We start from the raw sequence: 24,147 nt of genomic DNA, 5'->3' as shown, positions 1-24,147 counted from the left end.
TATTGAGGCACCTAAGAACATAACAACAATTTCAAAATAATTGAAGTTACCAGATTTATTTACTAGATTGAGAAGGCCTAGGTCCACAAGGGGCAGTTCTGCACAAATGTTTGCTTCTTTGAGCTAAGACAGACCCAGACTATTGACTGCTTGGTGACACTTCCAAACATAGTCTACAGATGCCTATCCTCACCAATCAAGGACTGCGATCGCAAAACAGGCACATCAGCAGAGCATGCTTTTATGTGCAATGAGCTTACAAGCTAAAAAGTAGTATTTCTTCAGTATTACTGTTATGTAATATTGTTTGCATGGTATTAGAAAACACAAGTAATAATCAATAAGCAAAAAATATCCATGCTGCAAAGAACTTTCTATGAAGTTGACTCCACTTTTCAATAGAATACATATGTCAGATGGTAGTCTCAGTGCCAAGAGAAAAGGTAGGTTTTCAGGTAATAGAGGGTATATGTAAAAGCACTGTGAGAAACCTTGAAATTTTGGCAGAAGAGGATTTTTTTTTTTTAATTGTGGTAAATATGTTTTTGTTAAGTGCTGTCGAGCCGGTTCCAATTCATAGCAACCCTATGTACAGCAGAACAAAACATTGCCCAGTCCTGTGCCAACCTCGCAATCGTTCCTGTACTTAAGCTCATCATTTCAGCCACTGTGTCAACCCATCTTGTCGAGGATCTTCTTTCTTTCATTGACCCTCTACTTTATCAAGCACGAAGTCCTCCAGGGATGGGTCCCTCCTGATAAAATGTCCCAAATGCCTGGGACGAAGTATCGCCATCCTCGCTTCTAAGGAACAGTCTGACTGTACTTCTTCAAAGGCAGATTTGTTCATTGTGGTAAATATATACATATATAACGAAACTTTTGCCGTTTCAACATTTTTTGCATGTACATCAGTGACATTAATTACGTTCATGATGTTGTGCAACCATCACCACAATACATTTCCAAATCTTTTCATCATCCTTAACAGAAGCTCAGCGGTCAACGCTAAAATTCAAGGAAAGGTCACATTCATAGACTTTTTTTTTTTTTTTAATTGTGCTTTAAGTGAAAGTTTACAAATCAAGTCGGTCTCTCATACAAAAATTTATATACACCTTGCTGTATACTCTTAGTAGTTCTCTCTCTAATGAGACAGCATACTCCTTCCCTCCACTCTCTATTTTCATGTCCATTCCACCAGCTTCTGATCCCCTCTGCCCTCTCATCTCCCCTCCAGACAGGAGCTGCCCACATAGTCTCATGTGTCTACGTGAGCCAAGAAGCTCACTCTTCACCAGTATCATTTTCTACCCCATAGTCCAGTCCAACCCCTGTCTGAAGAGTTGGCTTTGGGAATGGTTCCTGTCTTGGGCTAACAGAAGGTCTGGGGATGATGACTTCTGGGGTCCTTCTAGTCTCAGTCAGACCATTAAGTCTGGTCATTTTATGAGAATTTGAGGTCTGCATCCCACTGCTCTCTCCTGCTCCCTCAGGGGATCTCTGTTGTGTTCCCTGTCAGGGCAGTCATCAGTTGTAACCAGGCACCCTCTAGTTCTTCTGGTCTTTGGCCAATGTAGTCTCTGGTTTATGTGGCCCTTTCTGTAACCTGGGCTCATAATTACCTTGTGTCTTTGTTCTCCTTTGCTCCAGGAGGGTTGAAAACAATTGGTGCATCTTAGATGGCCACTTGCTAGTGTTTAAGACCCCAGTCACCACTCTCCAAAGTGGAATGCAGAATGTCTTCTTAATAGATTTTATTATGCCAATTGACTTAGACGTCCCCTGAAACCATGGTTCCAAACCCCTGCTCCTGCTATGCTGGCCTTCAAAGGGTTCAGTTTATTCAGGAAACTTCTTCGCTTTTGCTTTAGTCCAGTTGTGCTGACCTTTCCTGTATTGTGTGTTGTCTTTCCCTTCACCTAAAATAGGTCTTATCTACTATCTAATTAGTGAAAACCCTTCTCCCTTCATCCCTCTCCACTCTCATAACCATCAAAGAATATTTTCTTCTCTATTTAAACTATTTCTTGAGTTCTTACAATAGTGCCTTATAGAATATTTGTCCCTCTGCAGCTGACTAATTTCACTCAGCATAATGCCTTCCAGATTCCTCCATGTTATGAAATGTTTCATGGATTCATCATTGTTCTTTATCGATGTGTAGTATTCCATTGTGTGAATATACCATAACTTATTTATCCATTCATCCATTGATGGGCACCTTGGTTGCTCCCATCTTTTTCTATTGTAAACAGTGCTGCAATGAACATGGGTGTGCATATATGTGTTCGCGTAAAGGCTCTTATTTCTCTAGGATATATTCTGAGGAGTGGGATTGCCAGATCTTATGGTAGTTCTATTTCTAGCTTTTTAAGGAAGCCCCAAATCGATTTCCAAAGTGGTTGTACCATTTTACATCCCCACTGGCGGTGTATAAGTGTTCCTGTCTCTCTACAACCTCTCCATCATTTATTATTTTGTGTTTTTTGAATTAATGCCAGCCTTGTTGGAGTGAGATGGAATCTCATTGTAGTTTTGATTTGCATTTCTCTAATGGCTAATGATCGTGAGCATTTCCTCATGTATCTGTTAGCTACCAGAATGTCTTCTTTAGTGACATGCCTGTTCATATCCTTTGCTATTTTTTAATTGGGTTAGTTGTGTTTTTATACTTGAGTTTTTGCAGTATCATGTACATTTTAGAGATCAGGCATTGATCAGAAATGTCATAGCTAAAAACTTTTTCCCAGTCTGTAGGTAGTCTTTTACTCTTTTGGTGAAGTCTTTGGATGAGCATAGGTGTTTGATTTTTAGTAGCTCTTTAGATATCTAGTTTCTCTTCTGCATTGTTAATAATGTTTTGTATACAGTTTATGCCATGCGTTAGGGCTCCTAGTGTTTTCCCTATTTTTCCTTCTATGATCTTTATTGTTTTAGATTTTATATTTAGGTCTTTGATCCATTTACAGTTATTTTTTGTGCATGGTGTGAGGTATGGGTCTTATTTTATTTTTTTTGCATATGGATATCCATTTATGCCATCAGCATTTGTTAAAGAGACTGTCTTTTCCCCATTTAACAGACTTTGGGCCTTTGTCAGATATCAACTGCTCATATGTGTGTGGATTTATGTCTGGATTCTCAATTCTGTTCCATTGATCTATGTATCTGTTGTTGTACCAGTACCAGGCTGTTTTGACTACTGTGGCAGTATAATAGGTTCTAAAATCAGGTAGAATGAGGCCTCCCACTTTGTTCTTCTTTTCAGTAATGCTTTAATTATCCGGGGCCTCTTGCCCTTCCGTATGAAGTTGGTGATTTGTTTCTCCACCTCCTTAAAAAATGTTGGAATTTGGGTCAGAATTGCATTGTATCTATAGATCGCCATCGGTAGTATAGACGTTTTTACAATGTTGAGTCTTCCTGTCCATGAGCAAGGTATGTTTTTCCACTTATGTAGGTCTCTTTTGGTTTCCTGCAGTAGTGTCTTGTAGTTTTCTTTTACGTCCCTGGTAAGATTTATTCCTAAGTATTTTATCTTCTTGGGGGCTACCGTAAATGGCATTGATTTGGTGATTTCCTCTTTGAAGTTCTTGTTAATGTAGGGGAATCCACCTGATTTTTGTATGTTTATCTTGTAACCTGATACTCTCCTGAACTATTAGTTTCAGTAGTTTTCTGGAGGATTCCTTAGGGTTTTCTGTGTATAAGATCATGTTATCTGCAAATAGACATACTTTTACTTCTTCCCAGGTGCCCTTTATTTCTTTATCTAGCCTAATTGCTCTGGCTCGGATCTACAACACAGAGTTGAATAAGAGTGGTAATGAAGGGCATCCTTGTCTGGTTCCTGATCTCAAGGGAAATGCTTTCACACTCTCTCCATTTAGGATGATGTTGGCTGTTTGCTTTATATAAATGCCCTTTATTATGTTGAGGAATTTTCCTTCTATTCCTGTTTTGCTAAGAGTTTTTATCATGAATCAGTGTTGAACTTTGTCAAATGCCTTTTCTGCATCAATTGATAAAATCATGTGATTCTTGTCTTTTGTTTTATTTATCTGATGGATTACATTAATTGTTTTTCTAATGTTGAACCATCCCTGTATATAAATCCCACTTGTCATGGTGAATTATCTTTTTGATATGTTGTTGAATTCTATTGGCTCGAATTTTGAGGACTTTTGCATCTAAGTTCATGAGGGATATAGGTCTGTAATTTTCTTTTCTTGTGGTGTCTTTACCTGGTTTTGGTATCAGGGATATGCTGGATTCATGGAATGAGTTTGGTAGTACTCCATTCTTTTCTATGCTCTGAAATACCGTTAGTAGTAGTGCTGTTAACTCTTCTCAGAAAGTTTGGTAAAACTGCAGTGAAGCCATCCAGCCAGGGTTTTTTTTTTTGTTTGTTTGAAGTTTTTTGATTACCTTTTCAATTTTTTCTTTTGTTATGGGTTTATTTGGTTACTCCACCTCTGTGTTAGTTTAGGTAGGTAGTGTGTTTCTAGAAATTCATCACTTTCTTCTAGGTTTTCAAATTCGTTAGAGTACAATTTTTTGAAGTAATCTGATATGATTCTTTTAATTTCAGTTGGTGATATGATTCTTTTAATTTCAGTTGGGTAATATCGCCCATCTCATTTCTTATTTGGGTTATTTGCTTGCTCTTCTGTTTTTCTTTTGTCAGTTTGGCCAATGGTTTATCAATTTTGTCAGTTTTTTAAAGAACCACCTTTTGTCTTGTTAACTCAATTGTTTTTCTGTTTTCTATTTCATTTAATTCTGCTCTAATATTTATTATTTGCTTTCTTCTGATGCCTGAGGGTTTATTTTGTTGCTCTCTTTCTATTTGTTCAAGTTGTAGGGATAATTCTTTCATTTTGGCCCTTTCTTCTTTTTGTATGTGTGCATTGATATAAATTGACCTCTGAATAGTGCTTTCACTATGTCCCAAAGGTTCTGGTAGGAAGTGTTCTCATTTTCATTGGATTCTATGAATTTCTTTATTCCATCCTTAATGTCTTCTGTATCCCAGTCTTTTTTGAGCAGGGTATTGTTCAGTTTCCAAGTATTTGATTTCTTTTCCCTGCTTTTTCTGCTCAATTTCTACCTTTACGGCCTATGGTCAGAGAAGATGCTTTGCAATATTTCAATGTTTTGGTTTCTGCTAAGGCTTGCTTTGTGGTCTATTTTAGAGGATGTTCCAAGCCCACTAGAAAAGAAAGTATTCTGGGCTGCTGTTGGGTGGAGTGTTCTGTATATGTCTATGAGGTCATGTTGGTTGATTGTGGCATTTAGATCTTCTGTGTCTTTATTGAGTTTCTTTCTGGATGCTCTGTCCTTCACCAAAAGTGGTATGTTGAAGTATCCTACTATTATTGTGGAGCTGTCTATCCTACTTTACAATGCAGTTGGAGTTTGTTTTATGTATCTTGCAGTCCTGTCATTGGGTGTATAAATATTAACATGGTTAAGTCCTCCTGGTGTATTGTCCCTTTATATAGTGTTCTTCCTTATCCTTTGTGGTGGATTTAACTTTAAAGTCTATTTTGCCAGAAATTAGTATTGCCACTCCTGCTGGTTTTTGATTGTTGTTTGCTTAATATATATATTTTTTCCATCCTTTGAGCTTTAGTTTGTTTGTCTCTAAGTCTAAGGTGTGTCTCTATTAGGCAGCATGTAGATGGATCGTGTTTTTTAATCCATTCTGCAACTCTCTGTCTCTTTATTGTTGCATTTAGTCCATTTATATTCAGCGTAATTATAGATAGGTATTAGTTTAGTGCTGTCATTTTGATTTTTTTGTGTGTGTGTGTTGTTAACAGTTTCTTTTTCCCGCTTAATTTTTGTGCTTAGTAGTTTATCTTTACATATCGTCTTTTATTCATTGTTGTTGATTTTGTTTCTGCTGAGTCTCTTTTTTTTTCTTGTATTTTGTTTTGATGTGTAGGGTAGTTTGTCTGCTTTGTGGTTACCTTAATATTTACCCCTATTTTTCTAAATTTAAACCTAACTTTTATTTCTTTATATCATCTTGTCTTCCTCTCCATATGAAAGATCTATGACTACATTTCTTAGTCTGTCTTTATTGTCTTAATGTTTTCTTCTTTTGCATAATAGCATCACTGTTTCCCTGTTTTGAGTGTTTTTTTTGACTTGATTTATTTTTGTGATTTCCCTGTCTGGGTTGACATCTGATTACTCTGCCCAGTCTTCTAGTCTTGGGTTGACACCTGATATTATTGATTTTCTAACCAAAGACCTCCCTTTAGTATTTTTTGTAGTTTTGGTTTGGTTTTTACGAATTCCCTCAACTTGTTTATCTGGAAATGTCCTAATTTCACCTTCATATTTGAGAGACAGTTTTGCTGGATTTATGACTCTTGGCAGGCAATTTTTTTCCTTCAATACTTTACAGAAGTCATCCCATTGCCTTCTTGTCTGCATGGTTTCTGCTGAGTAGTCTGAGCTTATTCTTATTGACTCTCCTTTGTAGGTGACTTTTTGTTTATCCCTAGCTGCTCTTAAAATTTTCTCTTTATCTTTGGTTTGGTAAGTTTGATGATAATATGTCTTGTTAACTTGCTTTTAAAATCTACCTTATGTGGAGTTCGATGAGCATCTTGGATAGATACCTTCTCATCTTTCATGATATTAGGGAAGTTTTCTGCCAACAAATTGTCAACAATTCTCTATTTTCTGTTATCCCTCCCTGTTCTGGTATTCCAGTCACGCGTTGGTTATTTCTCTTGATAGAGTCCCACATGATTCTTAAGGTTTCTTCATTTTTTAAAATTCTTTTATCTGATTTTTCTTCAAATGTATTGGTGCCAAGTGCTTTGTCTTCAGGTTCACCAATTCTGCCTTCCACTTGCTCAGTTCTGCTCCTCTGACTTTCTATTGAGTTTTCTACTTCTGTAATTTTATTGTTAATCTTCTGAATTTCTGATTGCTGTCTCTCTATGGATTCTTGCAGCTTATTAAATTTTTCATTATGTTCTTGAATAGCCTTTTTAATTTCTTCAACTACTTTATCTTTGTGTTCCTTGGCTTGTTCTGCATATTGCCTGGTCTCCTTCCTAATTTTGTTCCTGATGTCTTGAAGAGTTCTGTATATTAATCTTTTGAATTCTGCGTCCAGTAATTCCAGGAAGGCACCTTCATCCAGAGGATCCATTGATTCTTTGTTCTGAGAGCTTGTTAAGGTGATCATTGTCTGTTTCTTTATGTGACTTGACATTGACTATTGCCTCCGAGCCATCTATAAGTTATTGTATTAGTTTATTTTTTGTTTGCTCACTGTATCCTAGCTTCTTGCTTTGTTTTATTTTGATATGCCCAGATGGGTTGCTTGAGTGAGCTAGCTTGATTATTTTCACCTTTGAAGCTCTAACATCCTGTCACCAATTGGCTAGCGGTGTTATCAGGTTTATCAGCCAAGAAGTGCATTCACTTTTCTTGTATGGATTCAGCTCAGGTGTCCAGGTAGTTAGTCATCAAATGTGTGGTACAGTCTCTGTTGTACAGTCTTAGAGGGGCAGGGGTGATTGGTGTAGGTACCAGTATCTGGTTGCAGCAGGGGTCATGCTCTGAAGAAGTCAGGGGGCTGAAAACTTTCCCCCAAGTGTCTGTGAGGAAGGCGCATCCCCGTTCCCTAGAGCACACAGGTGGGTGGGTTCTGCAGTCAGACCATGGGCACCCAATGCTTTTGGCTGTAAGGACTGGGAAGTACCAGTTATCCTTGGAGCCCTGTTGTGGGTGGCTGGGTAACCTGAGTGGAGCCACCAGTCCTTAGGCCCCTGATGTGGGTAGGTGAGGACCCTTTTAATAGGCAAAGCAGTGACAAACATCAAACACCCAACTGTCTACCGCATAGCTGAAACAGTTGCAGTCTGCCAACAAGGGCCTGTTCTCCTGAAATAGGCCCACACAAGTCCATGCAGGGGGAAAGGTATTCAAAGTCCACGAACTGCTCATGCCTGGACAGGAGCCGCTTCTGTCCTGAGATCCCTAGGTTAGTGGAGCTGACAGATTATCTTTTCCCACAATTGTGAATTTATTCCTTTTCCAAGGCTGGGAGAATGGCTCAGAGCATGCAGCAGGACCTCTCTGAGGCCCAGGAAAATTGACAGCCACTGAAGCCAGCTTGGGGGCTGGGGACGTGGTAAAGTATACGCAAGTACTTAGCTTTTGCCAAGAGTGCCATTCTTCTCTGGTTCTGGAGGTTTGAGTAGTGTGTGTGGCTGGATGTTTCTCCCTGAGGAAACTGCAGCTGGAACCCCACCACGGCCACTCCCGGGAATGGTGTCTGAGGGTTCCTGGCGATTCAGGTCTGGCAACTCCTCTCTGCTTCTGAACCGCCTCTTCCTTCCCCTGTGTCTCAGTCCATTTTCTATCTTTGCCTTTGATGTTTAGGGCTCCTAGCTTGTCATAAATATAATCGTTTCACTTATTTTTTTTGGTTTGTGTGGTAAGAGGGTTCACTGGAAGTGTCTGACTACTCTTAGCCCTGCCCCTCAGCAATCTCCATGGACTTTTTGATAGTTATTTGAATTCTTTCTTATTATTTAGCATCATAAATGTTATCAGTAGCAAACTGAATTAGGGCTGTAATCTTCAGTCATTTAATTTTCTGCAATACTAAGATTTATAGTTTCTGCTTTATTTACAAGAGGATGAGTAAACAGTAATTAATACATTTTGATTCCTATTTTTTTTTCCTTTTATATTGCAAATGAAGATTATTCAGAAAAAGGCATTCCTAGTTGAATCTTTACAAAATGCATTTTTGGAAAATGAGTTTGATTTTTCCTTTCCATACTATTTCTGTGACCCTGTATTGGGTCTGTGCTGTTAAATCTGAAGTGTAGAAGTTTCTATAGTTGAGCAGTAATTTTAGTGATACTTCTATAGCATATCCTCTCCTTAACTGTCTGTTTGAATATTGCTTGCAAGCTACAGTCTATGATATTTTTCAACATACATTGGTAAGTGATTTTGGCATGACTTGTGGTCCTCTTGGATCAACTGTATTTTATAAACATGTTTATGTTTTACTCTTGAATGGCCCCTTCTACTTAAAGACTAAAAACTAGGTCTTTATCATGTCATAGTGACTTGCTATTGACCTTGCTTAGCTAGTTACTTTCTCCTAAATGTTTAATAAAATACATCTAGCCCTAAGTCTCTATGAGAAAGAAATGGGGCAGACTGGCCTGTGCTCAAGGGCATTTAAGTGACTTTAAACCACGGTCAGCTTCTTCCTAAAAAAATGTAACTCCCTTAGACAACTTCCTCTTTGGAGAGTTGCAAAGCTTAGAAACTTCTGAGAAGGGGCCCTGCTGCAGGGATAGGATTAGGAGTTTTCTTCCTCAGAGGAGTCACCTTGCGTCATAGTGCCCTTTCCTGCTGTGACTCAGGTCTAGCCCGCCATTCAGTTACATTCTTTTACAGTCTTTGGGAAGAGCAATTGCAGTGGGGGCCATTGGAAGCCACAAGTTTGTTCTTTGGCGGTGCTCCTCACCTAGGGAATTTCAGTACCTCCTCAATCAGGTATGCTGCTGTCCTTTGGAGAGTGATTAGGGACAAAGTGGTGATGCAGGTGTGTCAGGATATGGGACACGTAAATGTAGATTTTGAGGGTGCTGATTTTGGGATGACCTAGAAGTTTCCTACTGGAATTAGACAGCAGGCAGGCAAAATGATTTTGACACCAGCATTAACCAAAGTCAGGAAATAGGATCTTGAAAATATTTTTGTTTGGGGATAAGACATGGCTGAGACAAATATGCTTACAAAAAGGAAGGTTAGCAGGGCCACGAAAGAATTGTGAGGATTCAACCTTTTCTCACCGTGTCCTCTGCTACCTCCTGAGTTTAAATTAGCATCTTCTCTCCCCTAAGCTAATGCAGTAGCCTCCTAACTAATCTCCCTATGTCCACCCCACCCCCTGCAGGCTGGACTCCACACCATTGAAAATGCAGTCAGGTTTTGCCACTCCTCTGCCCAAGCTTTCTAAGGTTTTCCTACCTCACAAAGGGAGAAATACAATATTTGTACCATGGCCTACATGGCATTACGGGGCCTGGCCCCTGACCCTCTCTGACCTCAGCTTCCACCACTCTTATTCACTTCACTTGGGTTTCACTGGTTTTCTTGTTGTTCCTTCAATATGCCTTATGCACACCTCCTCTACGCCTTTACACTTACTTCTCTCCCAATGGAAATAATTTCCCCCTAGATATCCACATTACTCACTTCCTCACTTTATTCCTGTCTCTGTTCAAAGCCACTTTATCAGAGAGGCTTTTGTGACCATGCTATCTAAAATAGCACACTCACTCCCACCCGTCACTCTCTTCCCACTTACCCTGCTTTCTTCTTCCTCATAGCACTTTCACTGCCTGACATACTATATTAAGTTGAATCATACGAAAATGTCATTTTATCCAATAATGGCAACTTCACGTAATTCAACCTAAATATTTATTTCTTATTTTTATTCCTTTTCTTGCACTAGAATTCAAACTCTGTGAGACCAGGGGCTTGTTTTGTTTTTAGCAAAAGAGTGTTTGGAGAATACCAGGAACTTGGAAAATTTTATTGAATGAATAGAGAGAAAGAAGAAAAGCTGGCAGAATTTGTTGATAATAAGCAGAGAAAACTTATATGGAATGTGATCTGTGCTTAGAAATTCTAGGAAAAGGTGATTGGAAGGGCTTCTGACGGAGTCCAGAAATTGAAAGACTTATTTGGATCCATATGAAGGGCAATGTAAAATTTCTACTTGGAGCTCTGGGCTATGTATGGACCTTAATTATTATTATTATTTTTCATGTGGTTTCATGAAACTAAAAAGGAAAGCTTAGTTTTGGGCAAAATGAGTTTGATCTGAAAAAGTTGCACAATTGGTAAGTTGCAAGGATTCAGCTTGCCCTTTGGGATATAAGTTGTTTTTTACTAGAGAAAAGAAGTTATTTTTGACTTCCAGTTCTAGCAGACTGGCTAATAATCTTAATTAGGAACACTTCGAATACTAGACAAAGTATAATATTTTACTTCCATGCATAGCTGAGCTTGAAAGGAAGTAAGGGCATCACCAGGGATCAGAAATAAAGATCGGATTGAAAACGATGGGCTAGACATGTAAACTGATACTGAAGCTGCCCTTGGGAGAGTGATATTAGTCGCTAAGCCAAGGGCTTGGGCTTTAACAACCATGTGGAGGTATGAAATGAAAAACTGAGACTCTGCGAGTTGGAATAGAGATCTTCAACACAAAGTTGTGACCCTGAATAAAGGGGACTGGAAAAAGTTTACCACCAGGACAAAAGAGGACAAGGAATCTGTGTCTTGGAAAATAATAAATCTCCTCTAGAGATATATCACTGTGGATTTGTACTTCATTTGCATTTGAGATTTGAATTTGCACATCCAGCAGAATCAGATGTAAACTTGTTAGACGGAAGATGTCGTTAAACCAAGTTTCACTAGATTCCTAAATTAAAGTCCTTCTAAAGATTAATTCACAATCTCATATTATAAAACATGAGAAAAAAAATCCCCCATGAGTAGGAGCAAACACCACAGCAGGATTGGCACCAAAGACCTTCAAATAATGGAACTAGCAAATAATAATAATAATAAAAAATAGGTACTATAAAATAAGAATATTGAAAATGATTGGGATGTTAAAAAAAAGAATGATAAAAATAAGAAAAAATCAGGTTTGCAAAAAAGAGTAGAAATTCTAAAAATGAAAATATAGTTGGCTATCTGTATGCATGGGTTCCACATGCACGGATTCAACCAACCAAGGATTCAACCAACCACAGATTCAACCAGCCCGGGATTGAAAATATCCAAAAGAAAAAAAAAAAAGAAAGTTCGAAAAAGCAAAACTTGAATTTTCTCCATGCTGAGCACTATGCTGAATCCATGCAAATAAAGTGGTGTGTAGGCATACCCTGCTGTAGCCTCCCCCAATTTCAGATCCTCAGTCTCTCTCTAGCACTAGTTTGAGCATTGTTTGCCTAGCATTTCATTTGCCACGACTTGTGTGCTCCCTTTGTTTCTGTGAAAAAATGACTCCTAAAAAAGCAACTAAGTGGCCAAAGCAATCCTTCAAAGGCTAAGTGTGAGGGGTTTGAGGAGAATGGGAGGAAGGAGTTTCAGGCTAGTTAGTGGTGGCTGACTAGCTCTGTAGAGTGCTACAGCCTCAAGAACTTCAAGATCATGGGCAAATTGGCATCGGTTGATGCCCAGGCAAGATGAGCACTCTCAGAAGAGTTCAAGAAGCTCATAGAAGAGAAAGGCTGCGTTCCAGAGCAAGTCTTCAATTGTGATGAAACAACTATTTACATAGCATTTACATTGTATTAGGTGTTATAAGTAATCTAGAGATGATTTGAAGCACATGGGAGGATGTGCATAGGTCATATGCAGAAACTACCCCATTTTACGTAAAGGACTTGAGTATACTTGCATTTTTTGTATCCTCAAGGGGATACAATCCCCTGCGGATACCAAGGGATGACTGTATAGTAATTAAAATAAAAAATTAACAAATGGATTAAGCAATAAATTAGACAGAGCTGATAATTTGTGAACTGTAATATAATGTAACAAACCCAGTTTCCCCAATGGTTACAACTTACCTAACTATTAGACAATATCAAAACCAGGAATTTGACAATGATCCAATGTGTATGCATTGTTCTATGTCATTTTAATATGTGTAGATTGGTGTAGCCATCACCACAATCGAGATTCAGAACTATTCCATCACTGCAAAGATCTTCATACTGTCCCTAGTTTGTTCTCCATCTCTATAATTTTGTCATTGTGAAAATGTTGCATAAATGGAATCATACAGCATGTGACCTATTGATACTGGCTTTTTTTTTTTTTTTAATACTAGCTTAATGCCCTTGAGGTTCATTCAAGTTATTGCCTGTATCAATAGTTGGTTCAATTTTATTGCTGACTAGTATCGCACGGTATGGATGTACCAAAGTTTGTTGAACCATTCACCTCCTGAGGGACATTTTGGTTGTTTCTGCTTTGGGGCTATTGGAAATGAAGTTACTATGTACAATTATGGACAAGTTTTTGGGTGAACATAGGTTTTTATTTTTCTGGGATAAATGCTCAGAAGTGCAATTGCTGGTAGGTAGTTATCTGGTAGGTGTATGCTTACTTATCTGAGAAACTTCCAAACTGTTTCCCAGAGTGGCGGTACCATTTTACATTCCTCACAACAATGTACAAGAAATCCAGTTTCTCTATATTTTGGTCAGCGTTTGGTATCGTCACCAATTTCTTTTAGCTGTTCTGATACGCATGTAGTGATTTCTCATCGGGCCGACACGATGCAACGGGTTTTGGTTTGAGTTGCTATTTTATTGGTTTGCTATTGCTGCTGTAGCAAGTTACCACAGATGTAGTGACTTATGTTGTTGTTAGGTGCTGTTGAGGTGATTTCGACTCATAAAGACTGCATGTGACAGAGTAGAACAGCCCTATAGAGTTTCCTAGGCTGTAATATTTATGGGAGCAGTTTTCCAGGTCTTTCTCTCTCAGAGCCACTGGGTGGGTTTCAACCACTAACATTTAGGTTAGCAGCTGAGTGCTTAACTGTTGTGCCACCAGGGCAACACAAATTTATTATCTTACAGTTCTGGATATCAAAAGTCTAAAATGGGTCTCACTGGGCTAAAATCAAGGTGGTGGCAGGGCTGCACTCCTTTTGGAGGCTTTAGAATCTGTTTTCTTGCCTTTACCAACTTCTAGAGCTACCTGCATTCCTGGACTCATGGTTCCCTTCCTCTATTTTCAAAGCCAGTAACAGTGTGTCATGTCCTCATATCGTATCACTCTGACCGCTTCTACCATGGCCTTCCATTTTTAGGGGTCTTTGCGATTTCATTGGACCCATCTAGATAATTCAGGGTACTGTCCGTATCTTAGGGTTAGCTGATTAGTAAACAATCCTATCTGCAACCTTAATTCCTTTTTGCCACGTAATATAACATATTCTTTGGGGAGTGCATTATTCTGCCTACCACACTAGTGAGGGTGACATCTTTCCATGTGATTATTTGCCATCCATATATCTTCTTCAAGGAGCCCTGGTGTGATTAAAATGCTTAGCTGCCAACTAAAAGGTCAGTGGTTTGAACTCACCAGAGACTTTATAGGAGAAAGACGTGACAATCTGCTTCCATAAAGATTTCAACCTTGGAAACCCTATTGGGCAGTCAGGGTCGCTATGAGTCGTAATTGACTCAACCACAATGGGTGCATCCTCTTTAGTGACATGTCTCTTCGTGTCTTCTGGTCATTTTCTAATTGGATTTTTCTCGGAGCCCTGGTGGTGCAGTGGTTAAGCACTTGGCTGCTAACAGAAAGACTGGCGGTTTGAACTCGCCAGCTGCTCTGTGGGAGAGAGATGGGACAGTCTGCTTCCATGAAGGTTACGGCCTTGGAAACCCTACAGGGTGGTTCTGCTCTGTCCTATGGAGTCACTGAGTCACAGTCGACTCAACAGCAAGGGTTTTTTTTTTTTTTTAATTTTTAATTTTGAGAGTTTCTTATATATTTTAGGTGTGAGTCCTTTGTCAGATAATGTGTTTTACAAATATTTTAGCTCAATCTGCAGTTGACCTTCTTAACAGCCTAGCAAAAGTTTTTAATTTTGGAGGAATCCAATTTATCAATATTTTTCTTTTATGGCTCATGCTTTTGATGTATTGTCTAAGAACTCTTTGTGAAGCTGTAAGACCTGAAAAATTTTCACCTTTGTTATCCTCTAAAAGTTTTGTAGTTTTATGTTTTTTTAACTTTTAGATCTACTATCCATTTTGAGTTTATTTTTGTCTAAATGATGGAGTTTATGCTGAGGCTTGCTTTTTCGCCCATGGGTATCCAATTGCTCCAGCACCATTTGTTGAAAAGACTACCCTTCCTCCATGGAATTGCTTTTCTACCTTTGTTAATAATCAATTAGCCATACTGGTGTGTGGGTGAATTGTTCTGTTCCTCATGAAGGAAGAGAAATATGGCAAACTATTAAGGTTTAATATGGATGAGAGTACATTTTTCTGTCACATTGAAACAGTTTATAATAACAACATAAAAAAGAGGCTTTTGCCCTCTCAAAGTCTGAAAATGTTAGAAGATTGGGAGATGACGTGCTGTGATGGGAGTCACAGTGGACTGGAGACTAGTGGCTGTGTTTCTTTGATCAAGGTCACCGTCCTCTCTGGGCTTTAGTTTACCTTTCAGTGAAATGAGAGAGCTACACTAGATAACCTCTAGGGCCCTTTCCAATGCTAGTACTCGGAGAGTATATGATGACTACTCATCATGGAATTTAGAATAAGAGATGAGACGAGGGATCCAGGCTGTCATTCTGGATTATGCTCTAAAGAAGAGAAACTACTTATAGCCCCAAGTAGAAGTCACATAATTAACGAGAGGTCTGTGGAAAAAAACATACAAACCACAAACAATCCTTGTATTTCAAAGCACTTTGGAAGGTTTCATCATTCTTGTCACTAATCATAGTAATACAGAAGACATCATCATATCATCTTATCAAAGCCTAACATACTTCTGCAATTGGTAGTGGGATCACCATATGATGAACCCTAACTTGTAATTACAGTTTCAGAACAAACCTGAAATATTCAAGGAAAAAACACATTGTGTTTGGTGGTGTAATAGTTAAGTTCTACAGCTGCTAACCAAAAGGTCGGTAGTTAAAATCTGCCAGGCACCCCTAGGAAACCCTATGGTGCAGTTCTATTTTGTCCTATAGTGCGGCTATGAGTCAGAATCGACTCAACGGCAACGGGTTTTTTTGTTTTTGTTTTTTTAAATAAAAGTCCTAGGAGCTTAGAAGAATTTCAAATAAGAGTTCACACCTCAAAGGTTTATATTATTCTCAAAAATAAATACACTGTAAATTAATTAGAGAAGATATTTCTTATGTACAGTTTAAGCAATAGGTCAGCTGTTGCATTCAGTTGTGTGGCTCTGACTTGAAACCTGTTACCTAGAGCACAGTCTTTCTCACTTTATCTTGCCAGAAAGGCTGTAGAAGAGAATAAGAGCAAGAAATTAGCAAGAGAAAATTTATTTTCTTTTATTACCTTGCTACTGGCGACTAGAAAGATTTTTTACTGGCAACTGGAAAGATTTTGGCTTTCAGAAAATTTGGCATCAATAAAATAATAAAGGATTACAAAATTCACCCACATTTTTCTACAGAGTGATTTTTAACTCCAAGCAAGGCAGGATCAGGTGATCCCTGAGAATTCTGATCTGTTATTTTCTTAACCTATGGTGGTTTAGTCCAAAGATGGCCTGCATTATTAGTGTGACGCCCAGACCACCAGCATCACCTGGGAACTTATTAGAAATGTGGAATCTCAGGCTACATCCCAGACCTACTGAACCATAATCTGCATTTTAAAAAGATCTCAGACTAAATGCAATTGTCCAAGATCCTGGATTGGACCTTCGAATAGAAAACATACATTAATGGAAAAAACTAGTGGAATCCTAAGAAAGCCTGTAGTTCAGTCAATAGCTAGGCTGATATAACAACAGTAATACCAATGTTAATTTCTTAGATTTGTCAAATGTACCATGGTTAAGTAAGATCATAACATTAGGGGATGCTAGATGAAGGGCGATGGGAATTCTCTGTACTAAGTTATTAAAAAAAAAAAATTTTTTTTTTTTAAATATTCCCAGATAATTCATTTGCACTTTAAATTTTGAGAAGCACTGCCAGGGTACTCTTTAAAATTGTAATTTTTCTGGCTATACTCCAGATCACATGAATCAGAATTCCTGAGTATAGAGATTAGTTTCTGAATTTTTAAAAAGCTCTCCTGGTGATTCTTATGCACAATAAGGTGGGAAAATCCTGGTTCAGAGCTTTCTTTAAGGAGCTGCTATATTTCTTTGTGAAATATAATGAAACTGGTTAGGCAGTGTCCCTTAAATGCCAGCCTATGGACTGATACGGGGCTCTGATAAAATTGTCACCAGTCTACAGTATAGTGAGAAAAAGAAAAGAACAAAATAATGATCAGCTTCTAAAATGGCCATGTGAGGAGGTCTGTGAACCCACTCCCTAGTGAAACAACTATAACTGATAAAAAAACAAAAACAAAACAAAAAGCTATTTAAAGTCTCTATAAATTTCTTAAGGGCATATAGCAAATAAAACAAACAAAATTTTTATTCAAGCAAATCTCCTAAATCTTGGTAAAAACAGAGAGAGTTTATGGAATTTAGGCCATGACCCGCTCTATGCACCTACCTCCAGGTGAGTGTGATGGAAGCTGTGCTCTGGGTAGGTGCAGCCAAAAACACAGCACTGACTACATACACTTCCTCCAAACTCCTAATTGAGGGCTATGGTATCTTTACTCCCAGGTTTAGATGGCTTCACTGGTGAATTCTACCAAATATTTAAAGAATTAATACCAATTCTTGGAAAATTCTTCCAAAAAATAGCACAGGATCATGGATGGATGACCTCATAAGCAGGGATGACCCAGTAAACTTAAGCACAGGTAAGCCCGTGCTTACTTTGCTTACTAGGTCAGTGAACAGTTGTTCACTAAAATTACTAAGTGAGCACAAGTAAGCCTGTACTTACCTTGCTTACTGGATCACTTGGCCCTGTCAGGGACCGTGAATTTGAACAGAGGCTTTGAATCTGTAGAAGGTGCTGTGGGATTGGTAAAGAGACAGATGCTAGCCATACTTAGAGGCAGAATCTTCGATGCTGTAAAAAAAATGTGAAATTGTTAACTACAGATGATCTGCATTATAAATGTGATGCTTGGAAGTAAGGTAAGCACCTATTGGATAATCTGCCCCTGCCAGGAATACAACATTGATGTAGCATATGAAAATCAATTAAGGTAACTAATGTTAATAAAGAACTAAATCGACATGATCATCTCAGCTGATGCAAAAATGACATTTGAAGAAATTCAACACCCTTTTATGATGAAAACATTCAACAAACTAGCAAGAGAAGAAAACAAACCTACAGCTAACAGTATGCTAATGGTGAAGGACAGGATGCAATCCCCCTAGAATCTAGAACAAGAAAAGGATGTCTACTCAATATCTGTTCAACACCATACTGGCTGTTCCAGCCAGGGCAATTAGACAAGTCAAAGAAATAAAAGACATTCATATTAAAAAGGAAGAAATAAAACTATGTGCAGTTGACATGACCTTTTATACAGAAAATCCCAAGGAATCACTAAAAAAAAAAAAAAAATGGAAATAGTAAAAAAAAAAAAAAAAAAGTTCAGCAATGTCACAGGGTATAAGACCAATAAAAAAAAAAAAAAATTGTGTTGATTCCCTACTGCATTGCCAGCTCTGTCACTGGCACTGTGAAGGCTCGTGTAAAATCGAGACCACAATTCTGTTGTTAGGAAGAGATGGTAATATTTGAAACAGTTGTGTAATAGTCCAAGTCAGTAGGTGCAAAATGATGTATGCAGACAGCAAAGCTTGGACAAACCCTGCTGGGAGCTGACATAATAAGGGGCATGGGGAAAGTAAGAAAAGAATTCCACTCAAAGTAGCATCAAAAAGAATAAAATCATTGGGAGTATATTTAACTGAAGAAATGCAAGACATGCACTCTGAAATGTGTAAAGCAATGATGAAAGAAATTAAAGAAGATCTAAATAAAAAATGGAAATATATACTGTGTTCTTGGATTGGCTTAATTAATATCGTTAAATGGCAACACTCCCGCAATTCATCCACAGGTTCAAGATATGCCTATCAGAACCCAGCTGGCTTTTTTTTTGAAAGTTGACTAGCTGATCCTGAAGTTCATGTGGAAATGCAAGAGACCCAGAGTAGCTAAAACACTCTTTAGAAAGAGGAGCAAAGTTAGAGAAATGCTTGCTCTCCAATTTCTAAACTTACTACAGAGCTACAGTGATCAAGACCAGGTTGTACTTGGATAAGGACAGAAATACAGATCAATGGAATAGAATTGAAAATTCAGAAATACACCTTTATGTTTGTGGTTAATTGATTTTCAGAAGAGAGGGCAAAGACAATTCAATGGAGCAAGAATAATCTTTTCAACAAATGGCACTGGGACAGCTTAATAGCCACTTGTAAAAATATATATATAAATTGGAACCTATCACATGCCATGTATCATATATCACAGGTGTGTGACTGCTCTTGTTGGAATTTATGTATGACTATTCCATGTATTTCAGGTATGAACGACATGTGACTATGTGGCACTGTGGCCTCTTTTTGCTGTTCTCTCTTTGTTGTTTTTAATTTTATTTATTTAGTCATTGTTGTTGAGAATATACACAGCAACTGTCAAATTTGACAGTTCCTGCATGTACAATTCAGTGACATTACTTCTTTGAGTTGTGCAACCATTCTCACCCTCCTTTTCTGAGTTGTTCCTCCCTAATTAACATACACCCACTGCTCCCTGTTTCCTATCTAATCTTTCAAGTTGCTGTTGTCAATTCGATCCTATATAGATGGATCTTAAAAGAGTACAGTGCTCAAGGCAGACATTTTTTACTAGTCAAGCTAAACTACCGTTTGGTTTTAAAAAGATTTCAGGGGATATTTTTGCTTTAAGGTTTAAAGGTTAACTCAAAGCAATTGTTTCAGGGATCCACTCAGCCTATATGGCTCCAGAACATCTGGAAGCCATGAGAATTTAAAATTCTGTTTTGCATTCCACCCCCTTTGATCAGGATTCTTCTATAGACTCTTTCTTTAAGACTATGTAGTTACATCCGCTATATATGAGTTTGCATGTTTCTGCTAGCCTGATTCCCATGAAATTTTGCTTTGAGGTATTTATATGATGTCGGATCTTTCAGTTAAGATTCAGAAATAGGCTCCTCCAAGGATTAAGGGATAATTGAGATTATTTAATTATTTAATACTCTCTCCCCATTTATAGTAGTGTTTTCTGCTAGTGGTATGGCTACTGCTGTACTTGCATGTATATACTCTTTTGATTTCCAATTTTTCATTTTCAGTCTCCACAGATCTTTGAAATAATTTTATTTTGTGTAGTTCACTCTTTATGCTGGAACTTTTAATTTCTTAAAGAGAAACTTGAAAATCAATTAGCTCTATAAAGCATGTTTTCAGTTTACCTTTTGTTTTCCATGGGCTGGTTCTAAGGCCTCTTTATGTGTTGAGAATAATTAGTAGCACACTGTCTGCTACGAAATTGCTTAGCAGTAATTATGCTTCCTGGATGTTTGTGAAATAACCTGCTTTACCCAATGTAGCACAAAAGTGGTTGAGAAACACAGCCTTTCTCACTGGAAATGTATCCGTAGAAGGCAGTCATGTCAGACAGTGGTTCTGAGCACGGGTTTCAGTTCCAAAGACACCGTCCGTCACATCTCAGTTTGTGTCTCAGAAGCACACCTTTGATTTTGCACACTAAGTTTGGATTTACTGACACAGGAGACTGAGGAATGGAACTGCAGAATTTTGGAATATCATGGGAGAATAAGGCAAAGTACCGGTGCCAAGAAAAATTATTTCTGAACCTCTTGCTAATCCGAGAAGAATTGGCCATGGTTTTAAAGGATTTAAAGTTGTAGGAAAGTTGGACTCTTCTTTGACTCAAAAGGTTTAGTATAACCTGTTTGCACCCCTGTCTGCAACTAAATTATTGTCTTAAGAGAACAGAACCATAATGATAACCAGGTTATTGCTTAATATCTGCTGCTGTTTTTGAGTATTTCCCATAGTATTTTATTGTCTTAATGTTTCTAAACTTTATATTGCAATTTCTTAAAACGGCTTTAATTGAAGCAATTTTAATTTACATATCCTACTGAACCGCTTTGGCTGTGAAGCCCTAAAATGTGATAGTGGTCATCTGTTAGTAGATAGCAAAGCTAGAAAACAGTTGGCTATAAATCCTATTTATGAAAAGCCAGCCTTGGATAGGGTCAGCAAGAGAATGATTGGAGGGAATTTATGAAATATCTGACTAGAGCATCTCCCCAGACCCCTAGGCTGTCAGCTCACAGCAGGATGTCTCCAACCTTTGCTGTCTGCATAACTCATTTTTGTCACATAATTATTTAAACTATTATGAAACTCTTTCGAATATTAATACTCATCTCCACAGATGAATTGTGGCCTTGATTTTACACTAGTCTTCAAAGTGCCAAGGACAGAGCTAGCAGTGTAGTTGGGGCTTAAGACAGATGGCTTGGCGGTGGTCATTCTCAGAGGTCAAGGCTGGTCACAGAGCAGAGAATTGTTTGATAGGATGATTATTGTCTCATTGGAGTAGCTTGCTGTGATGCTTTGGGGTGTGTATTTTCTTCCTACAATTTTTTATTACTTTGCCTCTGATATGTCACTGTACATTGTTTCAAAGCATGAATTTTCTTGGAGATATGGAGTGACATAGGTAGGCCTTTTGTTTACAAGTAATGAAAATCCAACTTAAATGGCTCTGATGCCTAAAAAGTCCAGATGATAGATCTGGATTTGGGACCTCACAGGTATACCTCACAGCTCAGGCTTTCTCTGTATTGGCACCATTCCAGTGAACTTGGCTTATATATATAACTTTGCCCCAACTTAATACTTTGCCACAAGGTTTACATCCTGTTGTTTCAGGACGCTTGGCGGAATGAGAAGTCTCTGTTCAACTAGTTTTAATAAAATTCTTGGTTTTGAATCTAACCAAATTAATGTAGATCACATGACCCTCATTGAAACAATCACTGTGGGAGGGTCATGTACCCAGACTGCCTGAGATGGGAAAGTGGGGTTTCCCCAAGGAAAATCATAGTATCATTACCAGGAAAAGGGGGGATGAATCTGTGCCCCCAACAAAATACATAGCTTTGACTTGTTTCTACCTTTGTGAACTGTTCCCAACTATAGTTGTTGATCCTCATTATTCGTGAATTCTGTATTTGAGGATTTACATAGCTGCTAAAATTTACTGCTAAAATCAATACTCATGGTTCGAACACAGTCACTCATGAACATTCTCAGAGTGGCAAAAAGTTCAAGTCACCCGATGTGCACGTTCCCAGCTGCTTCTTTCAGTTCTCACGCTGTAAACAAGTGTCCTTTCACGGTCCTATTTAGTGAAAAAAACACTTTTGTCTTTTTGTTCATTTCTTTGTTTAAAATGGCCCCCAGCTGTGGTGCTGAAGTTCTGCCTAGCGCTCCTTAGTGCAAGAAGGTTCTGATGTGCCTTACAGAGAAAATATGTATAGTCTATAAACTGTATTCAGGCATGAGTTATAGTGCTCTTGGCCATGAATTCAATGTTGATGAATCAATACTGTGGATTAAATCAGGTGTCTTTAAACAGAAGCACACAGAAAACAAAGTTATGTATTAATTAGTTGATGAAAATGCCATGGCCCGAGGCTTGCAGGGACCTAGCTCTGTGCTTCCCCTAGGAGCATTGGTTCAGTATTCACTATCTCAGTGCTCGTGATGACTTCAGAGAACGTATCTACTGTGAATAATGGGAATCAACTGAGTATCTGCTTTCCTTTTCTGCACCAACACACCATTTCCTTCCTTGATAATAACACTTATACCTTCTAGCATCCCCTAGGTCATCACCGCACTGTCCATGTAAGCAGATGGGAGTGATGGGAGACCACTGAAAAGGGCAAGCCTTAAGCCCTGTTCATGGCAGGACCATGGGTCTCACCTGGTATCTTCCAACACCTATGCCAAAGCCTGCCTACTTCTGATGGATGATGTTTACATTCCATTGCTCTCTGAGCCTCGGTTCACTTGAGGCTGCCTAGCAATTCAGGAAAAATCCTTGATGAAAACTGTGTAAATACAACAGAGGCCAAGACCTTTCTTCATGACATCTTACTCTTTAGCCTGACATTTTTTTCTCTTCCGTTGACCCAGAGTTCTTCTTAGTCAATTGTCATTACAGTCAAAGGCCAAGGAATACTTTTATAATATTGAAGGAAGGCCAAACTTCTCCTTTTCTCAAAGTTTTATGTCAATCTGAATTGGAATCAATGCTTAACACTGTTGTTTTTGTCAAAATATAAGTGAGTTAACTCAGCAGTTAGAGTCCTTTTTCTAGTGACAGAGAGAGAGAATCTAGAATGATTTATCCATTCAGTTAGGATATAGGTGGTTATCAAAATGAGAAATACAAACCAGAATAAATTTCCACATTGTAAAGGGCATTAAGTTGTCCCATTTTTACCCAGACTGTGGCATTCAGGAATACGGGCTTGCTTTTTCTTCAGAACTTCTATTATCATAACATTACTGAATGATGTCTAAAAAAGTCACTACTTTAACATTAATTAAAAATTCATTTTTGGAATGAGCAAATCCCTCAAGAAGTTTTTAAGGTTTTTTTTTAGATTCACATTTTAGGCTTTTTATTGTTAGACTTTGGTCTTTTGTAGTTTCTTACTAATTAAAAACAAAATTAGCAAGCAGAAAATCTAAATTGCAATCCAGCATAGCTTCTCAGGTCACTGTTGCTTTAATTATTCTGATGTGTTCTTCTCTGTGAAGAGTTTGGGTGTGATGTGGTCAGCACTATCCAAATAATTAATGTAAGACAGTGAAAATGCTCCTTCAGCAGAAATAGCTTCTTTGGGGAGAAAGGTAAATTGCCTTTAGATTGAAGAAGAGTTATATAAGGCTATTTTGTCCAAAATGATTGGGGTAAATTCCAGATTTCTCTAATAAAACCTTGCTGAATGTTTTTTTGAATAATTGCCATGCTTGGCAGCTATGGAAGTATTCAAAATCGAGTGTCGATTCTTGCCATTTGATCAACTACTTTAAAACTAGAGTTCTAAAAGCTGAACCCAAGTGATTGAAGTTGATTGTACAGGAATTTACTATTGGGCCACAATCTTCCATGTGAACATTTTAGTTGTTATGGCTTTTGTTGAAGGATATAGTATGGATTTTTCCATTGGCCTTTGGAAAATCATGGCATCTTTCAGAACTTAAAGATCATTTCTAATTAAGGCTAATGGTACTTATATCTTCTTAACTTCTCTGAAGTATTTGGAAAATTTTGGCCCATCATCGAAATGTTTTTCTTGTCCTCTT

The 24,147-nt window shown here is 38.1% G+C and overlaps 1 protein-coding gene across 7 annotated transcripts in view; it reads left to right on the top strand.

Annotated features, from left to right (window-relative positions):
- The window catches only part of PDE4D (phosphodiesterase 4D), a 1,645,162-nt gene that overhangs the window by 206,105 nt on the left and 1,414,910 nt on the right, over positions 1-24,147 (top strand). The window contains exon 1 of one of the 7 annotated variants that reach the window (XM_049857501.1): positions 9,346-9,555. The exons of the other annotated variants lie outside the window; for them this stretch is intronic. The gene's annotated coding sequence lies outside the window, so the exon portion shown is untranslated. Of the gene's footprint in view, positions 1-9,345; positions 9,556-24,147 lie in introns of those variants that run through there. 7 annotated transcript variants of the gene reach the window in all.

Source organism: Elephas maximus, chromosome 2 (genome assembly GCF_024166365.1).
Source record: "Elephas maximus indicus isolate mEleMax1 chromosome 2, mEleMax1 primary haplotype, whole genome shotgun sequence".
Lineage (NCBI taxonomy): Eukaryota > Metazoa > Chordata > Mammalia > Proboscidea > Elephantidae > Elephas > Elephas maximus.
Note: the sequence above shows the minus strand (reverse complement) of the source record. Positions and strands in the feature narration are given on the sequence as shown.